We start from the raw sequence: 10181 nt of genomic DNA, 5'->3' as shown, positions 1-10181 counted from the left end.
TTTTTGCAAGACATTGTATATGTGAATTATGCAATGCTATCTTGTTGCAAGGCATTATATATGTGAATTACGCAATGCCACATGCTGTTTAGCCAAGCGTCATATATGTGAATTATATCATGTCGTCCTTTTTTTGTATTTCTCATTGCTTTTGTCGACAATGTTTGTATATTCAACTGCTCTTCCTGTGCATCAGCCATTTGAATTGGTGATGGAGAAATCTGGAGTGAAACCAAGGTCTTCAGAGCAGACAATGCTACCTGGTGAAGCAGATATGTTGCTGGTTACAGATACCTCTTCAGAGGAGGATTCAGAGGCAGATGACCAGTCCTATTATCCCCCTGAGGTGTATGCTCAAACTTGGCAGGGTTATATTACTCATATCATGCATATGTTGTATTGCAATGCTTAGTTTTTACATCATATACACGATATTGAATGCCATCTCCTTAGTTGACACATCATATATGTGATTGCCCTCTGCTCACTTCCTTAGTATATAAACCATATATTTGAATTATATCATGCCATGATGTTTACATAGACAGCATGTATCTGAATTATGGCATGCCAACCCATTTTCTAAGACATAATATAGTTATATCATGTCATCCTATTCACATAGTCATCATATTTTGAATTATGTCATTCTATCCGTGAATTATATCATGCCATCATGTTTCCATCGATGACATGTTTGTGATTTATGGCATGCCAACCACTTTAATAGACACATCGTATAGTTATATCATGTTATCCTGTTTACATAGTCATCATATTTTGAAGTATGTCATTCTATCCTGTTTAGTTAGCCATCATACATGTGAAATTGTGTCATGCTATCCTATTTAATTAGCCATCATATATTTGAAATTATGTCCTGCTATTCTGTTTGGTTAGACAACATAAATGTGAATTATTTCATGCCCTGTTTTCTTCCCTACTATCCATTGCACCTGTCTATCTTACAATGTCTGTACATTCAATTACTTTTCTTGTTTATCAGCCATTTCAATTGGAGGGGGTGGTGGCAGTATCTGTGGGAGTAAAAACACGGTCTTTAGAAAAGATCGTGCTACCTGTCGATGGAGATAGAACCACGGTTGTACTTGCCCAAGAACCAGCCCCACCACACATAACCCAGACTCACGCAGATTGTACCCCTACCCAGTTGGACAGAGAACCAGCTACACCCCTTCTAACCCCAACCCCAACAGATAGTAACCCAGTTCCTATTGACACAACACTGTCTCCACCACAGAGCACCCAAACACGAGCAGTTAGTAAGCAGAAGAAGAATTGTTCTCAGGTCAGGTTCCGTAGCTATAGTTCATACTACTTTGCTCTTGCATCACTGTATTTACTCATACCAACTAATTTCAAATTTGAAGGATGCAATTGAAACTCCAATGGCGCACCAGGTATGTTTTAAACCTGTTTCTTTAACGTGTTTTCTGTTGTAACTTGCTCTATGTTGATTTCAGTTTCAATTGAATAAACAGTTATGTTCTCATGCCATGCACATTACAAGTGTTGTTATTGCTGTGTAGTTTCCCACACTTATATTCTGTCTATGCTGCTTTGTCTTAAATAGATATGATTCGAACTGTATCTATCTTGATTTGGCAACATAAACTAGAATGATATAGACCATACAGTGACCATACTACATAGATATATGTTTGTTTCATGTTGTTACCATTTCCACCTTACTACTGAACTGGTTTACCAAAATGAGTTTCATATACTACATTGTAAACCTGTGATGTGTTTGTTTGTTTCTCCTTTAGAACGCGGATAAAATATTGGAGAGAGTACCCCATTATGCAATGGTAAAGGAAGTAATGCAGATCAGGTTCAAGATAGTGAGACATCCCTGTTGTTCTCCAAGAAAGCTGATAAAAACTATATTGAAGACACTGAGACAACCCCAAAGTCCTGTCTTGACGTAGTGTTCGAGTTACTGGCTACTACTGCTGGCACCAGCTCTTCGTATTCGCTGCCTGAATCAGTTTGGCTTCTTGAGTCTCAACTTCAAGTTGAAAGACATCGATCAGATGTTATGCGACAGGAAGCCGAAGGACTGAGGAAGTCCCTGCAGAATTCAGATGCATACTTTCTGGTGCAACAGCAAGTGCTGGAGGATTTAAGCGCCAAACAAGAGAAAGTTAATAAGCTTGCTAAGCATCTTGCCAGCATTATGGGTACCCAGGATATTGTTTCTTGACCTCTTCTGAAGTGGTTTCAGTTCTGGACTTGTTTTGCTGCGGTGTTTATATGCTGCTTTGTTCCCTATATTTGCACTTGTGGCGAACTTTGATGCCCAGTGGATGTAATATGTGTAATAGCCGTGATAGCCTAGCGTAAGTTGCTTGCTTATTTATTTCCGTTGTCTTGTTTATTTGTTTTCTTGTAGTCAGCGCTGTTCCTTTTCCGCGGTTTGCTAGTGGCCGGAATAACCTATTTTTTAAAACTAGGCCACATTAACAACGGGCTACATATTTACTGTAGTTAACATGGGCCTCCTACGGGCCGTAGAAACAATGGGCCTTCTAAGGGCCATAGAAACAATGGGCCTTCTATGGGGCGTAGACACAATGGGCCTTCTACGGGCCGTATCATCAATGGGCCTTCTACGGACCGTATGATCGGTTGGCCAAACATGGGCCAATAACAGACCACATTATGGCCGTAAACGGGCTAGAGTTGAAATCGTCTGTTCATGGGCCGACCATAACGGGCCGTCGTTAATAGGTCGCATTTGATGACGCTATGAAAACGATCCAACGTATTAATGGGCCACAAAAGGGCCGACTGTAACCACGGGCTGTATTTGGCCCACAAGCAGAAAATGACAGTAACGGGCCGAAAGTAAACGAATGCTGGAAATAAGCCCAAGAATAAATGGGCCCTGAGAAGGCCGAAAGATAACATGGGCTAGAAACGGCCCAACGGAATAATGGGCCGTTAATGGGTATAAAGTGATACACTGTTCATTACGGGCCAGTTTTACCACGGGCCGTTAATGGGCCGAGGGTTACTAAAGGCCTCATATGGGCCAAAAGACGTTATGGGCCATACATGGGCCGGAAGTTAAAATGGGCTGGAATTATATTGGATGGCCCAGATGACGATACTGGGCCTAATTCGGATAGGCCGTAAACGGGCCCTGGGTTAGCGGGCTGTAAATGGGCTATATGCGAACAAGCCGTTAACAGGCTTGCCGTGGGCCGGCCCGCCACCTTTTGACCAAGTCAAATGGGCCTCTGTTGGGCCGTGCCATGTGTCGACGTATCATAGGCGATTTGGGTCCAATGAGTGGATGACATATGTCCCAACGGTGAGCCGACACGTGTTTCCTCCAGCCAATGATGATTTTACACGTGGAAAATCCCCATTGGTCGGGGCTGTTAATGGGTTATCGGATCCAAAACCGGACCCGATAGCTTAACGGTGTTCCGTTACGGTGGATGCCACGTGTCGGTCACCCTTGACGAAAGCACTTCTGTGACGCGCGATTTATCGTCATGGAAGTGGACACTTCCGTGATGATAATTTTGGTAATGTCATGGAACACTTCTACGACAGCACACGTATGACTATCTTGATTCTGTCATAAATTTGTCATGGATGTACATGCATGACAGAAAACGTGACCTACTGTGACAAACACGTATCATCACGGAAGTGTATTTTTTTTAGTGGTAAAAGTGGAGACAATAGCTTTCATCAAAAATAAACAATGAATGCTCGTTGCTCGTCCTCTATATCGGAAAAGAATACTTTCCATTCGCCAACATGTGGGACGTCGACCATCCTGGTCCACCTGCCATGCACAAAATTATCCTGGTCCACCCCGGTCGTAGCGCAGGCCCAACCTTTCCCGCTGTAAGTTGGTCCGACGAAGGAACCATCATGACTTCGTTGAATTCCGCTTCTTCAAGAAAACTTACTGTACTCGCAATACTGCTACCACACGCGAAGACTGGACGGCGCTGTACCACGTCATATCACTGAAACCCACTAGGCCAAACTAGCCCGCCTAGGATTTGTACTCCCTCCGTTTCAAAGTTAGTAGTACAAAGTTGAGTCATCTATTTTGGAACGGAGGGAGTACGTCTCTGTACTGCTATGATTTTGTGTTGTACGTCTCTGTACTTTTGCTACGATTTTCCTACCCTATGAACCAAATGAGGCCTGAATGTATCTGTGTCGACTATTGTCTGATCGATCGCTAAGTGTACAATTTTAGGAGCTTCGGCTATTGGCCGATCGACGACGGATAAGTATAAGCGTACCACGAGCTCATCAGCCCCAACGTTTCTCTTCGGTGAGTGTTTTGCAAGTACTATAACCGGCACAGTAGCTAGCCTACTAACACCAAGAATCATCAAACAAGCCCTGCTGATATGATAAACAGTTCGAACTTACATCTAAGCATGCGATATATTACATCAAAAGCTGGTGAGGATACATCTGTTTGTATAACTCGGAGAGGGTTCGCATGATTCACTATCAAACAAAAGTAGCAAGTACCGCTCACACAAGACAGTGCACTAGCCCTAAGATGGTTTGATAACACTCATCGTTCTGGTAATTAAACACAGGGCAATGCAAACTACCCTGAAGGATTAGCGCGACCAACTATTTCTTGTCATCGATCTCTCAGGCAATGACCATAGCATGGATAGCGGCATGGGAATCGATCTCTGGGGCGATGTCCACAGGACTGACCGCGACATCGGAATCGATCTCTGGGGCGATGTCCACATGATGGACAGCGGCATCGGAATCGATCTTCGGGGCGATGTCAACAGGACGGACCGCGACATCAAAAACGATCTCTGGGGCATTGTCCACGGGACAGGCCGCGACATCGGAATCATCAAGGACGTCCACCGGCACCTGCACAACCCTAACATATTAGCAAGCACATTGCAAATAGTCAAAAACCACAACTATGGTAAGCCATTATTTTTTACCTTGTGCAGCTCACCGGGCGATCCCATCCCTCCGGGGGTCATCTCCTCGTCCTCGATGGGGGCCATCACCTTGCCAGGGGAATACTGCTTCTCAACGGTGACTATCTCCTCAAACTTGGCCTAGAGCCTCGCATAGGTGGCCATTAGAGTTTCTGGGGTAGGAATTGTGGGGCCCTTGCTGTTCTTCCAACTTTCTTTGAGGAGTTCATCCGCCAACATCATCAATTCTTTGGCCAGTGCTTGTTTCTTGGAGTTCTTCGTCTCCATGGGTTGGCCTGCCAACATGGTCAACTCGTTGGTCGGTGCTCGCTTCCTAGAGATCGCTATCTCCAGTGGGTTGTCCGCCGGCAAATCTTTGGCTAGTGCTCCAGGATCCATCAATGAACTGACAAACAAAAAACAATCGAAAGGAAACCACAATCGCAATGAAAACGGGAAAAGAATAGGTTGTGAGAATCGGTCGGTGCTTCATGAAAAGAAGATTCTTGGAATGAAAATATAGCAGCATCACTGATTCGCCCACCTTTCCTTCATCGGTACAGAAGAAAAATGGTAGAAGTGAGTAGCCTGGAGTGAGGTTTTCTTCAAGAAAGGGGAGAAAGGGCTTCAACGAGCGTTCCAGTGAAATGATGGTTGCTTCGTCCAGTCCAACTTCGAGGCCACTTTACCACTGCTGGTAAAGGTGGGTTTTGTGATATGACGGGTCATGACGGCCACACCGGGGTGACCGGTGAGTCTCAACTGTAGCACCTCGCTGTGATTTGGTGGATGGCACGCGGGTCTGGATGCTTTGATGTCCCGCATGTAGATAGAGCGGCTAGTCATATAGGAGTGCTCAATATTGTGAACCACGACCAAGGCGGAGAGGAAAACGAGAGATCTACGTAATTAATGCATGAGTTTAATTAGGGTAGTTTTGTAAAGTACGAGATACATTCCTCCAATCACAAAATGCCTTGGTTGATGAGATTTGAGATTTGAGCCAGTACTGCACGCGGTGTAGTCTAGTCACTTGTTGAAATCTCTAGAAAGGCAAATACTCCTTTCCGGTTTACAGGGCTATACTAGCAAGCACGTACAAAATAGTGGGCTCAAATAGCAATTTTGTCTCATGCAAGAGCCTGGCTATATGCGTGCTCCAAGGCTCCGCACCATGCCCCACCCCTACACAAAGAAAGCCACGCGACCGTTCGCAACTGCCATGTTCGGGTTGCGCTTGGCTCTTCGCCTCTTCGAGAAGACGAACAATGATGTTACTACTACTTCTACAGTATCGAATCCACTGCTGCATGTCCGTCCACCGCGTGCGGGAGGGATAGCCACCGCGCGCATGGGCGGGGGAGAAGGCGTGTAGTAGTAAAATCAAGCTTCTCCTCATTGTACGAGTTAACGCGACACATCATAGCACTGGCCCGACATGGTTGCCTCTAAACTTGGCTGAAAGACCCGCAGTGTACAATACTCCATTTGCTGCAACCTCTAACATTTACCCCACCACAAATTAAAATATATATTCCTGTCTTGACCAGATGAGCGTGCAAACTAGAATCACCAGGATGACAGGTAGGGCCAGAAGATTATTTTAATAAAAAAAAGCATGGAGCCGACCCCAACGATTTTAAGCTTACATGCATGGTACACGCTATCCTAGACTACTCTACACATGAAACTTCCACACGAGCGTCCAGGCTACGCTTGGCTCTTCGCCTCTTCGGGAAGTCGAACAATGATGGAGTACTACTGCAGTGGAGGAGTACTACAGTATGCTTCTGGCCATCTGACACCGATTGAACTGCTGCATGTCCACCGCGTGCGGGAGGGAGAGCGTGTAGCGAACGAAAGCTTCTCCTAGTCCTGCCAGCCACCACGCTCATGGGCGAGGGAGGGACGCAGCTTCATTGACTTACTGCTCCTGCCTTTGCGTCTATGACAGGTGGGCCCAACAGGTGGGTGGCCCACCTGTCATGCAGCCAAAGGCAGGTGCGGTTAAGGCGAGAGGGCGTTGTAGTAATCAAACTTCTCGGTCTTGTACGAGTTGACGCGACACATCAAAGCACTGCACTCGATATATTTCAATAATTTGCGTTTACCGATGCATTAGTTACTCCCTCCGTTCCTAAATATAAGTCTTTTTAGACATTTCAAATGGACTACAACATACGGATGTATGTAGACATATTTTAGAGTGTAGATTCACTCATTTTGCTTCGTATGTAGTCACTTGTTGCAATCTCTAAAAAGACTTATATTTGGAAATGGAGGGAGTACAACACATGCATGCCGTGACTTTCCTTTTGATACTTGCATGTGTTGATTTGATGCACCTTGCCAAATTTTGACTATAAATTTAACTAACCAAATGTTCATGCATGTCACAAAAAATTACGGGGCTGTTTGGATTGTGACTATGTTTGTCTTATGTTGCCACATTATTTTTGCCACACTTGCCTAACTTGAGTTGCTCAAATTGTTAGACCCACTTTGGCTTGCCTAAGGGAATCTTGCCACACTTTTTGTGTCTATGACATGTGGGGTTCACTGCTAATAAAAAAATTCTTGTCTTAGGTGTGGCTAGAACCAAACACCCACCTAACTTGGTCAAATTTGCCTAAGGTGAGGTGTGGCAAAGTGTGGCAATATGTGGCTGGAAACCAAACAGCCCCTACATCATTGAAAACTATGTTCAAATACGAATCAAATGATATAATTTTTCTTAACATGCAGTACCATTTTATCAGTTAAATCTTTGGTCAAAATTTAGCACCAGTTACGAAGGGGCCCAATAAATATTCCATCCGTTCCCAAATATAAGTCTTTTTAGAGATTCTAACAAGTGACTACATACGGAGCAAAATGAACGAATCCATACTTTAAAATATGTCTACATACATCCATATGTTGTAGTCCATTTGAAATGTCTAAAAAGACTTATATTTAGGAACAGAGGGAGTAGAAAATATAAATAATAATGCATGTTGGGGCAGCCCACGTTTCCGATAATTTTAGCCGTGGGCTTGTTCACAATTTTTACGAGGGGGTGGTTGTTCATTTAATGGAGGGTCTTGTACCAGACTTGAATGATACAAAGTGCGACCTGGCACACTGTAACACCACTTGGAATAAGCGGGTAGCTATCTCCAAAAATAATTAACAACTAAAAAAACGGCGACCTGGCACGTACACAATTTTAAACGATTGTTTTGATGGAGTGAAAAAGGAAAACTACCCCACTACGTATATATAGGCCGGAGCCTCCGCGCTTGCTTGCTAGGGTTGCTCTATTCACACACTCTCATCCTCTCCAGATCTAAACAAGATAGCGGTGGTAACACTGTCTTTCTCCCTTCAAAAAACACTGTCTTTCTATCCTCACCGCTGGTTACAGATCCGGACGTATCCCCCTCCGCCGGTGAAGGGGAGGAGGGGCAGCGTTTAGGCCGTCGTCGACAGCGAGGGAGGAGACCCACTGCCGGCCGCACCGTTATCTCTGGCCGAGCGCCGGCGCAGGAGGTCCTCTGATCCCTTCGTCGTTGCCCTAGTGTGGGCGGATCCGGCCTCCTGCCGCCCACCTATCCACATCCCGACGACCTTCAGGTATATCTTCCTTCAAAACCGCCTTAGCTCTACTTCCTCAGCTCGCTACGTCACTACATGTGCATCATTTTCTGCCTCTCAGCCCCTCTCGATCGGATGGTCCAACGTCACCTTTTTTTCTATTGTTGGAGGTAAAGCTACTTCATGGAGTCGAATCTTGTACTTGGTTCAAACAAGAAATAAAGTGGGGGTGGGGGAATTTTGTATGTACATCGGACTTGGTACAAACAGGAAGGAAAGGGGGTGAAAGTAGTACAAACTGGTCATCCAATCAGTCTCTTGGTCGAAAAGGGAAATATCGGGGTAACGCTATACATAGTGGTATGACCAGGACTAGATTTGCTATCCACACATAGGAGTAGGTGGCTAGAGTGAACAAAAATGGGACCAACCCAGATATGTTTCTTGGATGTTTGTTTCTCGGGGCAACAAACTCTGAATCACCACTTTATGCCCCTGTTTAGGTACATGGTGCTGGACTGCTAGTGCACCCACTGTCCCATGCCCTTATACCAAATATTTAGCTGTTCTTAATCTAATGCCCCTGGTAAAATGAAGCCATGCCACTGTTATAAGCCATGACAAGTTTAGCCAAATGTTTTTGCCTGTAATTGTTTGAGACTCTGACTGTTTCCATTGTAGCTTTTTGTGCAAACAGGGATATCCATTTCACCAGGTTGCTGTTGTGAACTTTTGGTGCACTACACAAAACACTTCTTAAAATAAGTGACTTTTGTGTTGTTTAACTGGAATGTCAGAATGGAGCAGTGGATTCATTTCGGTGGAACTGCACAAAGGGAGATATGTGTTCCAATCCTCATCATCCATATTGGCGCCATAACCTTCCTTTAGGTAAGAATGATACTTAATGCATGTGTTCATCTCTATTTTGCGACTCCCATGAGAAAATAATGTTATTGTTTACTAGTACACTTGTACTCCCTCACTGACAAAACCAATTCAGAAATAGAAGGTCAATCGTGTACTTGGTTTATATATATCGGGAATAATAATGTTGTCTCCAATTTATGTTTTCCCTTCTAACCACATTATATATATTTATATTATTACTATTATCGTATATTTTATAGAGACTTATATATACATTATAAAACCATCCCACGTGTTATTAACTTATAAAATTAAATGTTTAACAGAAGTTGGGAAGGAAAATCCTGGTTGTTTTTGACTCACGGGCAAGGAAAATCCTTGCATACAAAAGCTTGCGAAGATTTTAAGGACCAATGTAATAATAACGCGCTCATTTTTATTTTGAGCAATAACTCACTAATTTGTTAATTATATATATATAATGTGTCGCTCCGGTTTATTTTTTGATATTAGTTGCTCCTTCTAACCTAACATTATATATAGAACGAGCCCAGCTAATTCGTGTATTTCAAGAAAGTGCAAATGGGCTGGGATTTCTTAAAAAATATAAATGGGCCGCATTGACGCGAAATTATTTATTCACCCAGCCTAGCAAATGGACAAAACATGGGTTAAATATATGCCACATTTTTGCAGGCTGACATGTGGGCCAATAGGTCGAAGCCTACGCAGGGCGTTGTCAACTTGGTCAACAAATGGTTATGACATCCACCG

The sequence above is a fragment of the Triticum aestivum genome, chromosome 7D (genome assembly GCF_018294505.1).
Source record: "Triticum aestivum cultivar Chinese Spring chromosome 7D, IWGSC CS RefSeq v2.1, whole genome shotgun sequence".
Classification (NCBI taxonomy): domain Eukaryota; kingdom Viridiplantae; phylum Streptophyta; class Magnoliopsida; order Poales; family Poaceae; genus Triticum; species Triticum aestivum.
This window is presented reverse-complemented; position numbering follows the sequence as displayed.